General features: G+C 40.4%; 1 non-coding gene across 1 annotated transcript; it reads left to right on the plus strand.

Moving 5' to 3' along the window:
• The first annotated feature begins 18,705 nt into the window (after positions 1–18,705).
• On the plus strand, positions 18,706–18,780 carry Trnas-cga. Its single transcript has one exon. It is a non-coding gene; the product is annotated as a tRNA-Ser (tRNA).
• Positions 18,781–19,722: the final 942 nt, after the last annotated feature.

The following is a 19,722-nucleotide window of genomic DNA, read 5'->3' on the forward strand; positions in this document are numbered from 1 at the left end:
TGGATTTCGTGTTTGTTTTGAATACAGTCAGAGAGTCCCTTTAGTCAGCTGTAGTGCCACTGCCAGTGTCGTCGTAACTGCCGTCTGCCTCACATTTCCTGTGCAGGAAGCTACGTAAATTTAAGTATTAACTGTGTTTTTCTTACTTGACACTTCTTTTTCCATTTTTTTTTGCTTTTAGGAAGCTTTAATTTTCGATTACTAGTAACAGTGTTCCATGGATTTCGTGTTTGTTTTGAATACAGTCAGAGAGTCCCTTTAGTCAGCTGTAGTGCCACTGCCAGTGTCGTCGTAACTGCCGTCTGCCTCACATTTCCTGTGCAGGAAGCTACGTAAATTTAAGTATTAACTGTGTTTTTCTTACTTGACACTTCTTTTTCCATTTTTTTTTTGCTTTTAGGAAGCTTTAATTTTCGATTACTAGTAACAGTGTTCCATGGATTTCGTGTTTGTTTTGAATACAGTCAGAGAGTCCCTTTAGTCAGCTGTAGTGCCACTGCCAGTGTCGTCGTAACTGCCGTCTGCCTCACATTTCCTGTGCAGGAAGCTACGTAAATTTAAGTATTAACTGTGTTTTTCTTACTTGACACTTCTTTTTCCATTTTTTTTTTGCTTTTAGGAAGCTTTAATTTTCGATTACTAGTAACAGTGTTCCATGGATTTCGTGTTTGTTTTGAATACAGTCAGAGAGTCCCTTTAGTCAGCTGTAGTGCCACTGCCAGTGTCGTCGTAACTGCCGTCTGCCTCACATTTCCTGTGCAGGAAGCTACGTAAATTTAAGTATTAACTGTGTTTTTCTTACTTGACACTTCTTTTTCCATTTTTTTTTGCTTTTAGGAAGCTTTAATTTTCGATTACTAGTAACAGTGTTCCATGGATTTCGTGTTTGTTTTGAATACAGTCAGAGAGTCCCTTTAGTCAGCTGTAGTGCCACTGCCAGTGTCGTCGTAACTGCCGTCTGCCTCACATTTCCTGTGCAGGAAGCTACGTAAATTTAAGTATTAACTGTGTTTTTCTTACTTGACACTTCTTTTTCCATTTTTTTTTGCTTTTAGGAAGCTTTAATTTTCGATTACTAGTAACAGTGTTCCATGGATTTCGTGTTTGTTTTGAATACAGTCAGAGAGTCCCTTTAGTCAGCTGTAGTGCCACTGCCAGTGTCGTCGTAACTGCCGTCTGCCTCACATTTCCTGTGCAGGAAGCTACGTAAATTTAAGTATTAACTGTGTTTTTCTTACTTGACACTTCTTTTTCCATTTTTTTTTGCTTTTAGGAAGCTTTAATTTTCGATTACTAGTAACAGTGTTCCATGGATTTCGTGTTTGTTTTGAATACAGTCAGAGAGTCCCTTTAGTCAGCTGTAGTGCCACTGCCAGTGTCGTCGTAACTGCCGTCTGCCTCACATTTCCTGTGCAGGAAGCTACGTAAATTTAAGTATTAACTGTGTTTTTCTTACTTGACACTTCTTTTTCCATTTATTTTTGCTTTTAGGAAGCTTTAATTTTCGATTACTAGTAACAGTGTTCCATGGATTTCGTGTTTGTTTTGAATACAGTCAGAGAGTCCCTTTAGTCAGCTGTAGTGCCACTGCCAGTGTCGTCGTAACTGCCGTCTGCCTCACATTTCCTGTGCAGGAAGCTACGTAAATTTAAGTATTAACTGTGTTTTTCTTACTTGACACTTCTTTTTCCATTTTTTTTTGCTTTTAGGAAGCTTTAATTTTCGATTACTAGTAACAGTGTTCCATGGATTTCGTGTTTGTTTTGAATACAGTCAGAGAGTCCCTTTAGTCAGCTGTAGTGCCACTGCCAGTGTCGTCGTAACTGCCGTCTGCCTCACATTTCCTGTGCAGGAAGCTACGTAAATTTAAGTATTAACTGTGTTTTTCTTACTTGACACTTCTTTTTCCATTTTTTTTTGCTTTTAGGAAGCTTTAATTTTCGATTACTAGTAACAGTGTTCCATGGATTTCGTGTTTGTTTTGAATACAGTCAGAGAGTCCCTTTAGTCAGCTGTAGTGCCACTGCCAGTGTCGTCGTAACTGCCGTCTGCCTCACATTTCCTGTGCAGGAAGCTACGTAAATTTAAGTATTAACTGTGTTTTTCTTACTTGACACTTCTTTTTCCATTTATTTTTGCTTTTAGGAAGCTTTAATTTTCGATTACTAGTAACAGTGTTCCATGGATTTCGTGTTTGTTTTGAATACAGTCAGAGAGTCCCTTTAGTCAGCTGTAGTGCCACTGCCAGTGTCGTCGTAACTGCCGTCTGCCTCACATTTCCTGTGCAGGAAGCTACGTAAATTTAAGTATTAACTGTGTTTTTCTTACTTGACACTTCTTTTTCCATTTATTTTTGCTTTTAGGAAGCTTTAATTTTCGATTACTAGTAACAGTGTTCCATGGATTTCGTGTTTGTTTTGAATACAGTCAGAGAGTCCCTTTAGTCAGCTGTAGTGCCACTGCCAGTGTCGTCGTAACTGCCGTCTGCCTCACATTTCCTGTGCAGGAAGCTACGTAAATTTAAGTATTAACTGTGTTTTTCTTACTTGACACTTCTTTTTCCATTTTTTTTGCTTTTAGGAAGCTTTAATTTTCGATTACTAGTAACAGTGTTCCATGGATTTCGTGTTTGTTTTGAATACAGTCAGAGAGTCCCTTTAGTCAGCTGTAGTGCCACTGCCAGTGTCGTCGTAACTGCCGTCTGCCTCACATTTCCTGTGCAGGAAGCTACGTAAATTTAAGTATTAACTGTGTTTTTCTTACTTGACACTTCTTTTTCCATTTTTTTTTGCTTTTAGGAAGCTTTAATTTTCGATTACTAGTAACAGTGTTCCATGGATTTCGTGTTTGTTTTGAATACAGTCAGAGAGTCCCTTTAGTCAGCTGTAGTGCCACTGCCAGTGTCGTCGTAACTGCCGTCTGCCTCACATTTCCTGTGCAGGAAGCTACGTAAATTTAAGTATTAACTGTGTTTTTCTTACTTGACACTTCTTTTTCCATTTATTTTTGCTTTTAGGAAGCTTTAATTTTCGATTACTAGTAACAGTGTTCCATGGATTTCGTGTTTGTTTTGAATACAGTCAGAGAGTCCCTTTAGTCAGCTGTAGTGCCACTGCCAGTGTCGTCGTAACTGCCGTCTGCCTCACATTTCCTGTGCAGGAAGCTACGTAAATTTAAGTATTAACTGTGTTTTTCTTACTTGACACTTCTTTTTCCATTTTTTTTGCTTTTAGGAAGCTTTAATTTTCGATTACTAGTAACAGTGTTCCATGGATTTCGTGTTTGTTTTGAATACAGTCAGAGAGTCCCTTTAGTCAGCTGTAGTGCCACTGCCAGTGTCGTCGTAACTGCCGTCTGCCTCACATTTCCTGTGCAGGAAGCTACGTAAATTTAAGTATTAACTGTGTTTTTCTTACTTGACACTTCTTTTTCCATTTTTTTTGCTTTTAGGAAGCTTTAATTTTCGATTACTAGTAGCAGTGTTCCATGGATTTCGTGTTTGTTTTGAATACAGTCAGAGAGTCCCTTTAGTCAGCTGTAGTGCCACTGCCAGTGTCGTCGTAACTGCCGTCTGCCTCACATTTCCTGTGCAGGAAGCTACGTAAATTTAAGTATTAACTGTGTTTTTCTTACTTGACACTTCTTTTTCCATTTTTTTTTGCTTTTAGGAAGCTTTAATTTTCGATTACTAGTAACAGTGTTCCATGGATTTCGTGTTTGTTTTGAATACAGTCAGAGAGTCCCTTTAGTCAGCTGTAGTGCCACTGCCAGTGTCGTCGTAACTGCCGTCTGCCTCACATTTCCTGTGCAGGAAGCTACGTAAATTTAAGTATTAACTGTGTTTTTCTTACTTGACACTTCTTTTTCCATTTTTTTTTGCTTTTAGGAAGCTTTAATTTTCGATTACTAGTAACAGTGTTCCATGGATTTCGTGTTTGTTTTGAATACAGTCAGAGAGTCCCTTTAGTCAGCTGTAGTGCCACTGCCAGTGTCGTCGTAACTGCCGTCTGCCTCACATTTCCTGTGCAGGAAGCTACGTAAATTTAAGTATTAACTGTGTTTTTCTTACTTGACACTTCTTTTTCCATTTTTTTTTGCTTTTAGGAAGCTTTAATTTTCGATTACTAGTAACAGTGTTCCATGGATTTCGTGTTTGTTTTGAATACAGTCAGAGAGTCCCTTTAGTCAGCTGTAGTGCCACTGCCAGTGTCGTCGTAACTGCCGTCTGCCTCACATTTCCTGTGCAGGAAGCTACGTAAATTTAAGTATTAACTGTGTTTTTCTTACTTGACACTTCTTTTTCCATTTTTTTTGCTTTTAGGAAGCTTTAATTTTCGATTACTAGTAACAGTGTTCCATGGATTTCGTGTTTGTTTTGAATACAGTCAGAGAGTCCCTTTAGTCAGCTGTAGTGCCACTGCCAGTGTCGTCGTAACTGCCGTCTGCCTCACATTTCCTGTGCAGGAAGCTACGTAAATTTAAGTATTAACTGTGTTTTTCTTACTTGACACTTCTTTTTCCATTTATTTTTGCTTTTAGGAAGCTTTAATTTTCGATTACTAGTAACAGTGTTCCATGGATTTCGTGTTTGTTTTGAATACAGTCAGAGAGTCCCTTTAGTCAGCTGTAGTGCCACTGCCAGTGTCGTCGTAACTGCCGTCTGCCTCACATTTCCTGTGCAGGAAGCTACGTAAATTTAAGTATTAACTGTGTTTTTCTTACTTGACACTTCTTTTTCCATTTATTTTTGCTTTTAGGAAGCTTTAATTTTCGATTACTAGTAACAGTGTTCCATGGATTTCGTGTTTGTTTTGAATACAGTCAGAGAGTCCCTTTAGTCAGCTGTAGTGCCACTGCCAGTGTCGTCGTAACTGCCGTCTGCCTCACATTTCCTGTGCAGGAAGCTACGTAAATTTAAGTATTAACTGTGTTTTTCTTACTTGACACTTCTTTTTCCATTTTTTTTTGCTTTTAGGAAGCTTTAATTTTCGATTACTAGTAACAGTGTTCCATGGATTTCGTGTTTGTTTTGAATACAGTCAGAGAGTCCCTTTAGTCAGCTGTAGTGCCACTGCCAGTGTCGTCGTAACTGCCGTCTGCCTCACATTTCCTGTGCAGGAAGCTACGTAAATTTAAGTATTAACTGTGTTTTTCTTACTTGACACTTCTTTTTCCATTTATTTTTGCTTTTAGGAAGCTTTAATTTTCGATTACTAGTAACAGTGTTCCATGGATTTCGTGTTTGTTTTGAATACAGTCAGAGAGTCCCTTTAGTCAGCTGTAGTGCCACTGCCAGTGTCGTCGTAACTGCCGTCTGCCTCACATTTCCTGTGCAGGAAGCTACGTAAATTTAAGTATTAACTGTGTTTTTCTTACTTGACACTTCTTTTTCCATTTTTTTTGCTTTTAGGAAGCTTTAATTTTCGATTACTAGTAACAGTGTTCCATGGATTTCGTGTTTGTTTTGAATACAGTCAGAGAGTCCCTTTAGTCAGCTGTAGTGCCACTGCCAGTGTCGTCGTAACTGCCGTCTGCCTCACATTTCCTGTGCAGGAAGCTACGTAAATTTAAGTATTAACTGTGTTTTTCTTACTTGACACTTCTTTTTCCATTTTTTTTGCTTTTAGGAAGCTTTAATTTTCGATTACTAGTAACAGTGTTCCATGGATTTCGTGTTTGTTTTGAATACAGTCAGAGAGTCCCTTTAGTCAGCTGTAGTGCCACTGCCAGTGTCGTCGTAACTGCCGTCTGCCTCACATTTCCTGTGCAGGAAGCTACGTAAATTTAAGTATTAACTGTGTTTTTCTTACTTGACACTTCTTTTTCCATTTTTTTTGCTTTTAGGAAGCTTTAATTTTCGATTACTAGTAACAGTGTTCCATGGATTTCGTGTTTGTTTTGAATACAGTCAGAGAGTCCCTTTAGTCAGCTGTAGTGCCACTGCCAGTGTCGTCGTAACTGCCGTCTGCCTCACATTTCCTGTGCAGGAAGCTACGTAAATTTAAGTATTAACTGTGTTTTTCTTACTTGACACTTCTTTTTCCATTTTTTTTGCTTTTAGGAAGCTTTAATTTTCGATTACTAGTAACAGTGTTCCATGGATTTCGTGTTTGTTTTGAATACAGTCAGAGAGTCCCTTTAGTCAGCTGTAGTGCCACTGCCAGTGTCGTCGTAACTGCCGTCTGCCTCACATTTCCTGTGCAGGAAGCTACGTAAATTTAAGTATTAACTGTGTTTTTCTTACTTGACACTTCTTTTTCCATTTTTTTTGCTTTTAGGAAGCTTTAATTTTCGATTACTAGTAACAGTGTTCCATGGATTTCGTGTTTGTTTTGAATACAGTCAGAGAGTCCCTTTAGTCAGCTGTAGTGCCACTGCCAGTGTCGTCGTAACTGCCGTCTGCCTCACATTTCCTGTGCAGGAAGCTACGTAAATTTAAGTATTAACTGTGTTTTTCTTACTTGACACTTCTTTTTCCATTTTTTTTGCTTTTAGGAAGCTTTAATTTTCGATTACTAGTAACAGTGTTCCATGGATTTCGTGTTTGTTTTGAATACAGTCAGAGAGTCCCTTTAGTCAGCTGTAGTGCCACTGCCAGTGTCGTCGTAACTGCCGTCTGCCTCACATTTCCTGTGCAGGAAGCTACGTAAATTTAAGTATTAACTGTGTTTTTCTTACTTGACACTTCTTTTTCCATTTTTTTTGCTTTTAGGAAGCTTTAATTTTCGATTACTAGTAACAGTGTTCCATGGATTTCGTGTTTGTTTTGAATACAGTCAGAGAGTCCCTTTAGTCAGCTGTAGTGCCACTGCCAGTGTCGTCGTAACTGCCGTCTGCCTCACATTTCCTGTGCAGGAAGCTACGTAAATTTAAGTATTAACTGTGTTTTTGTTACTTGACACTTCTTTTTCCATTTTTTTTTTGCTTTTAGGAAGCTTTAATTTTCGATTACTAGTAACAGTGTTCCATGGATTTCGTGTTTGTTTTGAATACAGTCAGAGTGTCCCTTTAGTCAGCTGTAGTGCCACTGCCAGTGTCGTCGTAACTGCCGTCTGCCTCACATTTCCTGTGCAGGAAGCTACGTAAATTTAAGTATTAACTGTGTTTTTCTTACTTGACACTTCTTTTTCCATTTTTTTTTTGCTTTTAGGAAGCTTTAATTTTCGATTACTAGTAACAGTGTTCCATGGATTTCGTGTTTGTTTTGAATACAGTCAGAGAGTCCCTTTAGTCAGCTGTAGTGCCACTGCCAGTGTCGTCGTAACTGCCGTCTGCCTCACATTTCCTGTGCAGGAAGCTACGTAAATTTAAGTATTAACTGTGTTTTTCTTACTTGACACTTCTTTTTCCATTTTTTTTTGCTTTTAGGAAGCTTTAATTTTCGATTACTAGTAACAGTGTTCCATGGATTTCGTGTTTGTTTTGAATACAGTCAGAGAGTCCCTTTAGTCAGCTGTAGTGCCACTGCCAGTGTCGTCGTAACTGCCGTCTGCCTCACATTTCCTGTGCAGGAAGCTACGTAAATTTAAGTATTAACTGTGTTTTTCTTACTTGACACTTCTTTTTCCATTTATTTTTGCTTTTAGGAAGCTTTAATTTTCGATTACTAGTAACAGTGTTCCATGGATTTCGTGTTTGTTTTGAATACAGTCAGAGAGTCCCTTTAGTCAGCTGTAGTGCCACTGCCAGTGTCGTCGTAACTGCCGTCTGCCTCACATTTCCTGTGCAGGAAGCTACGTAAATTTAAGTATTAACTGTGTTTTTCTTACTTGACACTTCTTTTTCCATTTTTTTTTGCTTTTAGGAAGCTTTAATTTTCGATTACTAGTAACAGTGTTCCATGGATTTCGTGTTTGTTTTGAATACAGTCAGAGAGTCCCTTTAGTCAGCTGTAGTGCCACTGCCAGTGTCGTCGTAACTGCCGTCTGCCTCACATTTCCTGTGCAGGAAGCTACGTAAATTTAAGTATTAACTGTGTTTTTCTTACTTGACACTTCTTTTTCCATTTTTTTTTGCTTTTAGGAAGCTTTAATTTTCGATTACTAGTAACAGTGTTCCATGGATTTCGTGTTTGTTTTGAATACAGTCAGAGAGTCCCTTTAGTCAGCTGTAGTGCCACTGCCAGTGTCGTCGTAACTGCCGTCTGCCTCACATTTCCTGTGCAGGAAGCTACGTAAATTTAAGTATTAACTGTGTTTTTCTTACTTGACACTTCTTTTTCCATTTTTTTTTGCTTTTAGGAAGCTTTAATTTTCGATTACTAGTAACAGTGTTCCATGGATTTCGTGTTTGTTTTGAATACAGTCAGAGAGTCCCTTTAGTCAGCTGTAGTGCCACTGCCAGTGTCGTCGTAACTGCCGTCTGCCTCACATTTCCTGTGCAGGAAGCTACGTAAATTTAAGTATTAACTGTGTTTTTCTTACTTGACACTTCTTTTTCCATTTTTTTTTGCTTTTAGGAAGCTTTAATTTTCGATTACTAGTAACAGTGTTCCATGGATTTCGTGTTTGTTTTGAATACAGTCAGAGAGTCCCTTTAGTCAGCTGTAGTGCCACTGCCAGTGTCGTCGTAACTGCCGTCTGCCTCACATTTCCTGTGCAGGAAGCTACGTAAATTTAAGTATTAACTGTGTTTTTCTTACTTGACACTTCTTTTTCCATTTTTTTTTGCTTTTAGGAAGCTTTAATTTTCGATTACTAGTAACAGTGTTCCATGGATTTCGTGTTTGTTTTGAATACAGTCAGAGAGTCCCTTTAGTCAGCTGTAGTGCCACTGCCAGTGTCGTCGTAACTGCCGTCTGCCTCACATTTCCTGTGCAGGAAGCTACGTAAATTTAAGTATTAACTGTGTTTTTCTTACTTGACACTTCTTTTTCCATTTTTTTTTGCTTTTAGGAAGCTTTAATTTTCGATTACTAGTAACAGTGTTCCATGGATTTCGTGTTTGTTTTGAATACAGTCAGAGAGTCCCTTTAGTCAGCTGTAGTGCCACTGCCAGTGTCGTCGTAACTGCCGTCTGCCTCACATTTCCTGTGCAGGAAGCTACGTAAATTTAAGTATTAACTGTGTTTTTCTTACTTGACACTTCTTTTTCCATTTTTTTTTTGCTTTTAGGAAGCTTTAATTTTCGATTACTAGTAACAGTGTTCCATGGATTTCGTGTTTGTTTTGAATACAGTCAGAGAGTCCCTTTAGTCAGCTGTAGTGCCACTGCCAGTGTCGTCGTAACTGCCGTCTGCCTCACATTTCCTGTGCAGGAAGCTACGTAAATTTAAGTATTAACTGTGTTTTTCTTACTTGACACTTCTTTTTCCATTTTTTTTTGCTTTTAGGAAGCTTTAATTTTCGATTACTAGTAACAGTGTTCCATGGATTTCGTGTTTGTTTTGAATACAGTCAGAGAGTCCCTTTAGTCAGCTGTAGTGCCACTGCCAGTGTCGTCGTAACTGCCGTCTGCCTCACATTTCCTGTGCAGGAAGCTACGTAAATTTAAGTATTAACTGTGTTTTTCTTACTTGACACTTCCTTTTCTGTTTGTTTTTTGCTTTTAGGTAGCTTTAATTTTCGAGTACTAGTAATAGTGTTCCATAGATTTCGTGTTTGTTTTGAATACAGCCCAGAGACAGTTAGTGCTTATTTTCATTGTTTCCAACAAGAAGTGTCTAGTAACCACTGTTTAGTCACCTATCAGTCGGGCGCGGTGGTCTAGCGGTTCTGGCGCTGCAGTCCGGAACCGCGAGGCTGCCACGGTCGCAGGTTCGAATCCTGCCTCGGGCATGGGTGTGTGTGATGTCCTTAGGTTAGTTAGGTTGAAGTAGTTCTAAGTTCTAGGGGACTTATGACCTGAGATTTTGAGTCCCATAGTGCTCAGAGCCATTTGAACCATTTTTTTTAGTCACCTATCAGCCGCCTTTAGTGAATTAGCAGTCTAGTTGAAAGTTGATTACTTAACTCTCTACAGTGAATTGTTGATTTCTTAGGATGGATAGGATGTGTGACTGCTGTGTACGGACGCAGGAGGAGCTGGCCACTGTTCTCTAACAGCTGAAAGCGCTCATGGCCACAGTCAGCCGTCTTCAGGCTGCTGCCTCGGAGTGTAGCGTCAGTGGGGAGTCTGGTGTGTCGCATGGTACACCCCAGGTGTTACATGCTTCACCCACTGTCCCTGCTGTCGAGACAACTTCGCGGGTACCGGGCGCGGTTGGGCCACCCTCTCCCCAAGGGAAATGGCGGGGTCAACGGCGTTCGCGTCGCACGAGGTGGAGGGTCAATGTGGAGGCTGGCCGTGTGGCAGCGTCCGCTCTGCCTGTGAGTGGACATGTGGCCGCTCCTTCAGCAAGGTCCGAGCAGGCACACGGGGGGAGGGGTTTATTAGTGATTGGGAGCTCCAATGTTAGGCGGGTGATGGAGCCCCTTAGGGAAATAGCGAAAAGGTCGGGGAAGAAGGCCAGTGTTCACTCTGTCTGCTTGCCGGGGGTCTCATCCTAGATGTGGAGGAGGCCCTGCCGGCGGCGATAGAGAGCACTGGGTGCACCCGACTGCAAAACTGGTGCTCATGTCGGCACCAATGACTCCTGCCGTCTGGGTTCAGAGGTCATCCTCAGTTCATACAGGCAGTTGGCAGAATTGGTGAAGGCGGAAAGCCTCCCTCGCGGGGTGGAATCTGAGATAACTATTTGTAGTATCGTTCCCAGAACCGATAGCTGTCCTCTGGTTTGGAGGCTTCAACCAGAGGCTCAGACGATTCTGCGGAGATCTGGGGTGCAAATTTCTCGACCTCCGCTATCGGGTGGAGAAATTTAGGGTCCCCCTGAATAGGTCAAGCGTGCACTACACGCAGGAAGCGGCTACAAGGGTAGCGAAGTACGTATGGAGTGCACATGTGGGTTTTTTAGGTTAGAGAATTCCTTCCCTAGACCCAAGACGCTTGCTGAGACGCGACAAGGTAGCAGTAGGCAAAACGCCACAGGGCAGGACAATATTAATGTGGTTATAGTAAACTGCAGGAGTGTCTATAGAAAGGTCCCAGAACTGCTCTCATTAATAAACGGTCACAATGCCCACATAGTACAAGGGACGGAAAGTTGGCTGAAACCAGACGTAAACAGCAATGAAATTCTAAACTTAGATTGGAATGTATAACGCAGAGACAGGCTGGACAGTGAAGGGGGAGGCGTGTTTATAGCGATAAGAGGTGCAATAGTATCGAAGGAAATTGACGGAGATCCGAAATGTGAAATAATTTGGGTGAAGGTCAAAGTTAAAGCAGGCTGAAACATGGTAATTGGATGTCTCTATAGGCCCCTGGCTCAGCAGCTGTTGTGGCAGAACACCTGAAGGAAAATTTGGAAAATATTTTGAGTAGATTTCCCGACCATGTCACAGTTTTGGGTGGAGACTTTAATTTACCAAATATAGACTGGGAGACACAAACGTTTATAACGGGTGGCAGGGACAAAGAATCTAGTGAAATTTTTGTAAGTGCATTATCTGAAAACTACCTTGAGCACTTAAACAGAGAACCGACTCGTGGCGATTACATATTAGACCTTCTGGAGACAAACAGACCCGAACTATTTGAAACAGTTAACGCAGAACAGGGAATCAGCGATCATAAAGCGGTTACAGCATCGGTGATTTCAGCTGTGAAGAGAAATATTAAAAAAGGTAGGAAGATTTTTCTGTTTAGCAAAAGTGACAAAAAGCAGATTTCAGAGTACCTGACGGCTCAACACAAAAGTTTTTTCTCAAGTACAGATAGTGTTGAGGATCAGTAGACAAAGTTCAGAATCATCATACGATATGCATTTGATGAGTATGTGCCAAGGAAGATCGTAAGAGATGGAAAAGAGCCACCGTGGTACAACAACCGAGTTAGTAAACTGCTACGGAACCAAAGGGAACTTCACAGCAAACATAAACATAGCAAAAGCCTTGCAGACAAACAAAAATTACACGAAGCGAAATGTAGTGTGAGGAGGGCTATGCGAGAGGCGTTCAACGAATTCGAAAGTAAAGTTCTATGTACTGAAATGGCAGAAAATCCTAAGAGATTTTGGTCTGATGTCAGAGCGGTTGGTGGATCATAACAAAATGTCCAGACACTCTGTGACCAAAATTGTACTAAAACAGAGGATGACGCACTAAAGGCCGAAATACTAAATGTCTTTTTCCAAAGCTGTTTCACAGAGGAATACTGCACTGTAGTTCCATCTCTAGATTGACGCACAGATGAAAAAATGGTAGATATCGGAACAGACGACAGAGGGATAGAGATACAATTAAAATCGCTCAAAAGAGGAAAGGCCGATGGACCTGATGGGATACCAGTTCGATTTTACACAGCGTACCCGAAGGAACTTGTCCCCCTCCTTGCAGCGGTGTACCGTAGGTCTCTAGAAGAGCGTAGCGTTCCAAATGATTGGAAAAGGGCACAGGTCACCTCCATTTTCAAGAACGGACGTCGAACAGATATGCAGAACTATAGACCTATATCTCTAACGTCTATCAGTTGTAGAATTTTGGAACACGTATTATGTTGGAGTATAATGACTTTTCAGGAGACTAGAAATCTACACTGTAGGGTTTCGAAAAAGACGATCGCGTGAAACCCAGCTCCCGCTATTCGTCCACGAGACTCAGAGGGCCATAGACATGGGTTCCCAGCTAGATGCCGTGTTTCTTGACTTCCGCAAGGCGTTCGATACAGTTCCCCACAGTCGTTTAATGAACAAAGTTAGAGCATATGGCCTATCAGACCAATTGTGTGATTGGATTGAAGAGTTCCTAGATAACAGAACGGAGGATGTCATTCTCAATGGAGAGGTGTCTTCCGAAGTAAGAGTGATTTCAGGTGTGCCGCAGGGGGGTGTCGTGGGACCGTTGCTGTTCACAATATATATAAATGACCTTGTGGATGACATCGGAAGTTCACTGAGACTTTTTGTCTCTATCTGATAGGTCCAGGATACCCTCGTCCAAGGTCGTCTTTCACACTTCCAAGCAGGGTCCGTGTTTTAACTGCTGGGTGGAAGACTGCCTTCACTTCGTGTGTCGGAGAATTCGTCCTGTCTTTCCAGCTAATGCTCCGCAAAAGTGAATAGCCGCAATGGCTACATCCTCCTGAAGTTTCTCTTCTGTTTCCGCCAATTGTACGGTGGCTGTAGGACGAAAGCTCTGCGAGTTTGTAACTTAAGGCAGCCATTCTTCCGAAACACCGTCCTCAGATGTTCAACTTCTTGAGTGAATGTTTCACTGTCAGAGATGGGCGATCCATATGTTCCAATGTATGTACTGGATGGCGATTCGAAACCAATCCCTAATTCGATTGTTTTGTAACCACATTCAGAATCCAGATATCGAATTTTCTCAGCAGTAGCGAGTTATTTGCAACTGCAGTGATGAGAAAATTAATAATTTCTGCCTTCCCGGAATTCGAGCCCGGCGCCTATCGCCGTTGTTTTCTAGGAAAGAATGGAAATTAAATATAGGTTTCTTTCACAAGAAGGAAGATGTTCGTGTGTTAAAACTTAAAGTGACGTGACAAAGAGTTCAGTGATGACATGGAATCGAACCACGCACATATCGTTGGTGCCTACACACGGTGGTAAGTTAACTGTCGACTTAGCTGTCGATTCCAACAGTACTCCTCGATAATTCTCTTGAATATTATAATAACCTATAGACTAAAAGAGAAATAAAATGAAGACAGCTAAGAAGAGGAAGGCCGTTCATTTAATTTCTCCTGCTCTTAATATATGTTGTTACACACATTTACTTACACCTTTCGTACTTCATGTAACTGTCAATTTGCATCTTTGAAGCGCAAGCCTTCTTCCTGGATTGCTAGCCTGCTCATGAAACACATCGGCTGTGGAAATGTATCCCTTCTTGCTACGAGGATGATTAGGGCCTGGCAACATTGTAGATTAAGTCTGGCAACCCTGTGAAAGTCGATATTCCTCTTGGAGTGACATAATTATGCTCCTAAATTCTGTAGATATTGTGTACGTATTTCAGTTAAATATTCTGAACGATTTCCACATATGGTATGCCATGTAACGATCAAATGTATGTGTTTACTCCAGGGAGGTTATTCCAAGCAGAAACTGCAACTAATTTCTTTTATCTTAGCTATCACTAATACTGTGAGGGGGCAGTTAATTTTCCAGTAGATCCCTAGGCCAGTGGAAACGACGCCCTCTCTACAAGTTGGTGTTCCGTTTACTCTCCGTTAACTCTCACACGAGACTAACATTTTAACTCTTACGTGACAAAGCTGCAGCGGCTCGGCTTGTTGAATGTAGCAAATAATTCACGTTAAAATCATCGTACATGACACGAGAAAGCGATTATTCGACTTCATTTCTTAGATAACAGGCACCCCATGCAAGGCACAGGTGTTCGAGTTTCCTGCCTTTCCCCTTATATTAAACCCAAAATCGACACAAAACTATCAACCAGTCTCCTTTTTACTGGTATATTTTTCCCACAATAATGGACCACATACTGGCTACCGTCATGCGGCCGTACTATTTGTTCTGATGAGGACAGGCAGCCACGAGCTCTTTCCCGAGTTTTTTCTGTTACTGGCGAGTTATAAAATGAAGTAAGCTATTTCTGCGCCTCCAACTGTTTGATACTGTTAGCTGACAGACGAGTTGTAGTTTACTAAATTAAAAAGAATAGAGTTCAATAACTCAGTTTTTCTTTTGCACTGCCCGACGTTTCCCATGGAGAGTATCTTAAGGGGACCACACCCTGCCTATCTAACCCATATTAATTTAGGCAAGTATTTGACCCATTTCTGACAAAAACTATTTGATGCAAGACCTTAATATTTTTACTGTATGTTACATGAGGCTAATAGAGTCAACTGTACTAAAATCTACTTTATGAATTTTATAGTTTTTAAGAAATACTTTTATAAATTTATTAACAAAAAATATTAAGTTTTTTCTGCAGAAAATATTTTTTGTGAACTTCCTAATGGGGGACTATTAATGAATGTAGTACCAGAGGTGGCTTTTTATGTTATGCAGAGTCTCTGAAAATTTCATTCATTTATCTATGATAGTTTCTGATATAATGGGTCATATGTACTTAAAATTTTAGTTAGTGGGAAATTGACTTTAAAGAAAAACTTTTGAAATTTGTTACTTACAGTTAATTAAAACTGTCCTGCTGCATATGACGGCCCTTCTTTGGCCTCTAGCAGGTCTTCCAGCTTCTTTTTCGCCTTCCTGTATCTTTGTCTTGCTTTCTTGGCCATATTAGATGCAGACCTGTCTGCGTCGGCTATCCTCATTTTATCGCAATGTTGCAGCCCAGTGATCATATATTAATCAGGATTAATTCCCAGCTTTTTCAGTACCCAACACTTTCCAATACTACCACAACTTAATGTAATAACAGTATCATGAACTCCTAGTGTCATTGTATGCATGCCTACAATTACAGTTCTAGGAAGGCGGTTCCAAATTATGCTGTTGAAACATTCATGGGTTCTGTGTCTGCTCATGCAGACATTTCGTTAGGAGGTCAGGATGAGCCAAGTCCCTGAAAATAGGTTTAATTGCTGCAATAACATCAGCAGGAAGAGAATGCTGGTGAGAATAAGATTCTCCAGTTGCCTGAGCCCTATTGTATTTGCATCACGAATTTTTGCCTGATGGACACGATCCATGACATGGCTTATCATCAGCAGAGGACTTATGGATGAATATAATCCAAAAATTTCTCTTCATTGCCTCCAGATTTTCTTTATTTCTTCTAATTGCCTGCCCATAGTATACCTGCAAGTTTTCCATTTCAGTTTTAGTTAAACGGTCAACAATTTTCCATCTTCTTATTTTTGTCCTCTCATATCAACAGTTTTCTCAGCCTTGTTCCAAAACGTTTTTGAACATGGTCTACACATTCTATTTTGCTAATAATGGCATCTCCATATGGCTTAGAGTTCATCACATTGTTGTATGCCTTACTGTCACCATCGCCCGAATATTTGGTGTACCATACGTCTCGTTTCTACGGAGCGATGAAATATTTGTTGTACTCCATGAACTTCCATACCACCACTTGTTCCCCTAAAATTAGCCACACAGTTGTGTTATTTATGTTCATTGAATTTACAACATTTGCAATATTTAGACATTATCTCCACATCTAACACTTTACCAGTGTCTACACTCATGGCAGTCACTACTTCATTCAGAGAAGTATGTCCTCTTTTCTGCCAACTTCCATCAATTGCAACTGCAATATCCGAACATCCATCATTTTCTTACACTGCTTCCCTAGCAGCCAGTTTCATACTTTCCTCACTGACCTCACATACAGCTTTCTGTAATATTGCAGTCGGTTTTTCTAATTTATCTGGTAGTTGATGTAAGCTCGTCACTGAACAAAATGTTCTCCCTGCAACCATGCCCTTGCCAATGGATCGTAAGGCATAAACTAATCTAGTATTGATTTCATAAGGGCCACTTTTGAAGAACTCATAAATGAAATCACAGCTGAGCATTTAGTGCAAATTAAATCCAAAGGAATTGCTAGGCCTTTTCTCCCACTAGCACTCTCACAAATTTTCACTCTCTGTGACTCACCACACTGTCTACATTGTACAAACTTAGAAATTACATCTGATAATAGTCCCAAATTTATAATAATGTTACTGCACCCCTTGTCACTTACAGTAAATTCGTTGTAATTCTCTTGAAATGGTGGGAGCTTCTTTGATGATGCAATCGTTGAAGAATTACAATTAGAAACATCGTTCCAAGGCGACATAACCTCTTGTACAGAAAGCTTTCTAAACTTGTTTCCTCTAAATTGTCGTTTCTTGAAAATGCCTTTACGTTTCGTCATCTTCAATAAACACAACAAAACACACGTAAACAAGCACTACAAATGTAAGTATAATAACTAATCGCAATCACACTTGAACAAAACTAACCATGTGTTTGAAAGCGTGGTGTTTAAAAACAGCAGAAACAAAAGAATACCAACTGTTGCATTCCAAGGATAGCCAACACACTCGAGAGTAAAAAAAAAAATCCCTAACGTGCAATGTAGGGGATATATAGATCTAAAATATATGCAGAAAAGTGGGTGACAGAAAAGTGGTCGTGGCACATAAACACACGTGGTAGGAAAATGCTCTTTAAATGCTCGAAAAAACTTTTTTCAGCAAAATCGTTTTCAGAGTACTTAAATAAAACCTCAATCTACCGAAATATGTTGAAAACCGAAAATCAATTTTTTTCGACCTGAACCAGGGTGTGGTCCCCTTAAGGGGAAGCAACACCTCATGTGGAAACTTCTACATCCTATAGTGTTGGCAGTTTGTGTAGATGGCCATTATGTGATTTTATTTCAGTAATTAAAAAATCAAGTTGAGTGTGCACACAAAGTAGCTGAGGCAACTGGTTAATGGCGATTCGATCGAGAAACGACTGTACTGAACAGAATGTAATCCACTCCAGGGAGTCAGTAAGTCACAATTCTCACCTGGTATGGTCCACCAGTACTACGACAAAATCACGTCCCAAGGAGATGCGGAGTTAAATGGTCTGGTGACATGATGCTAGGTTACTATCCATAGTGTCAGGCTTCAATTCGCACTTCAGACTGTCGTACGTCCGACTTCTGTATCTGGACAGTGAGTGTACTAACGTGTACAAACTTAGCTTACCACTTAGCGGGCAAATGGACAAAACATCTGAACTGTCTTCTCAAGCCCAGAGTGTCAAACAGACATTCTAAATAAATATGACCCTGGTCCTGTAAGGCAGCTAATATCAGGTACGGATCATAAAAAAAAACATAATTAGAAATGCTATTGTCACGTACCTAGAATGCATGAATTAACAAAAGTGAAAGTTTGGGGTCTATTCTAAAAAAAACAACAGCTATTCCCTTTTTTATTCTACATATAATTTATCAACTGTTGCTTTCAGGGGTCAAGTGATAAACAACAATCATGTACAATTACTTTTAACACTCAATAACAAAATATTTGTCTTGGACATATTGAAAAGACGATAATTAAAATGGTTATCTCTACACCCGATAATTTTTTATCACAGGAAAGGATGATTATTAAAAATCCTCATCAGCTCTTTCAAATCTATGTAGTCATAGCTGGTCAATGCACTGAGTTGGTAGAGAATAAATTTACTTTTCGAACCATTGAAAAAAACTTTCATGTTCTCAATGTGAGGGTAGGTTAGTATCCTAGCTTTTGATATTCAATGGTGAAAACGTATGCAAGTTGGAATGAGCAAAATCTAGACTCAACATTTACAATGGCCTAACGCGTGATGGTACTTTACCAAACAGCATCTGCAACGGCGTTGTCTCTGTGCTGGATCTGAAACGCTAATTCCCTACTCTGACCTTAATTGAATTCACTCAGTCGCAACTTTCCTGCATTCTGTAGAACGTTAATCTTTCCCTAGTCGAAATAATGGCTATTGCACACTCGCTATGGGTTGGAGCCACATGCACAATTTCTTTGCCCGCAAATATTCCTGCAGGAATAATTAAATTCCGCTTTAAGAATGAAATTTTCACTCTAAAGTGTAGTGTGCACTGATATGAAACTTCCTGGCAGATTAAAACTGTGTGCCGGACCGAGACTCGAACTCGGGAAGGTAGGAGACGAGGTACTGGCGTAATTAAAGCTATGAGGACGGGGCCTGAGTCCTGCTTGGGTAGCTCAGTTGGTAGAGCAGTTGCCCGCGAAAGGCAAAGGTCCCGAGTTCGAGTCTCGGTCCGGCACACAGTTTTAATCTGCCAGGAAGTTTCAACTTTCGCTTTGCTATCTGTCGCCACGATGCGTGAAGCGTATCGTCCTCACTTCGCAGAAAGCAAAGCCCTCAACGCCCTCGCTTATTTCCACACACTTGTGCGGTCCGCCGCAAGACGAGAGAGAGAGATAGCAATTTTATGTCTCAAAATGTTTTTATATAATGGGGCTCTTCCCACTATGTCGCGTCTGCGTCGCCAAGTATGGCTTCAGCCAATCATCTCGCTAAAGGTGAATACATTTTTATTTTCCTTGCTGGGTCTCAGCCTAGCCCTGTTAATGACGTGCAGCCACTTACCCTCGGTCCCAGTCTTATTTACGTTAAAAGGAATAATGTATTGTTCTGGTCTTATCCTTTTCTGAGCTAAAGCTCGCCATTCTCTCGCTAAATGGGAGTTTTACGTTATTATTAACCACCTGCTCGGTTCGTCTCCAAAATGCTTTTCACTTTAACTTGTTTGTTCATGCCAGTCCACATATTGGTAGTGATTGTTTTGTTAGTTTTCGGCGCATAGGATTAACTGCAATTGCCTTTTGCTGATATAATATAATTATTATTTTCTGAGGATCTCATACTCCATCGTCCTGTCGTTATGGATCAAGCTCACGTAAGACGAAAGTTTTTAATAGGCACTACTAGATCCTATTTACCTCTGATTACGGAAGATGAACATACGATTCCACTATGGCTCTAAATTCACATTAAACGTGACATCGTTTCGATACTGATTACAGATTAGATTCGGCCATGACAGAGGAGTAAGTGGTAGCATGTAGAAACCTTGTCATCGGTAACCTTTCTTACAGTAGTATTTTTATTTTAGTTAAAGAACCACATGCCATGTAAGGTCACAAGGCTCTTATTCTATCTTTTATCTCAGCTTGAGATGTTGGATATATTGGTTCTGGGTTCAC

The sequence above is a fragment of the Schistocerca americana genome, chromosome X (genome assembly GCF_021461395.2).
Source record: "Schistocerca americana isolate TAMUIC-IGC-003095 chromosome X, iqSchAmer2.1, whole genome shotgun sequence".
Taxonomy (NCBI): Eukaryota; Metazoa; Arthropoda; class Insecta; order Orthoptera; family Acrididae; genus Schistocerca; species Schistocerca americana.